The following is a 519-nucleotide window of genomic DNA, read 5'->3' as shown; positions in this document are numbered from 1 at the left end:
ACTACGCTTCCTCGTACACGTGCGCTAACGTGTAAGCCGAAGTAGTGGGCACACAGCGGGCCCATTACAGGTTTGCAGCACGCAATACGTCATGACTAATGTGACCCCTGGGGCTCTGGCAGTCGACTTGGCGAGAATTATAGAGCTAGACCACCGTGTCGCAAATGTGAACGACCAGGTTTTGCATAACTTGATAACCGAAACCTACTGATTTTGTTCGAACTACTCGGTCTTGGAGCCTCCAGTCCGAGTGGTGGCCGCCGGCAGACGCACGATGCTGTGGAAAGTTCCATCTTTATCTTTCAATTGTAACTGCGCAGGTCCATTGACTCTGATAGATATTGGGTGTTTCGTTATGATGCCCCTGGGCAGGAGAGGCGTCATGGTAAAAAGACTCTACAGGCAATTGATGTCGATCGTGATGGGAACTTCGAACAATTGGTGCATCAGAACCTAGGGGAACGCGATGACATCGCTAGCAACAACGTCGAGGTGCTTGGAGCTCATGAACCAAATGAG

Source organism: Phytophthora parasitica (genome assembly GCF_000247585.1).
Source record: "Phytophthora parasitica INRA-310 unplaced genomic scaffold supercont2.61, whole genome shotgun sequence".
NCBI lineage: Eukaryota > Oomycota > Peronosporomycetes > Peronosporales > Peronosporaceae > Phytophthora > Phytophthora nicotianae.
This window is presented reverse-complemented; position numbering follows the sequence as displayed.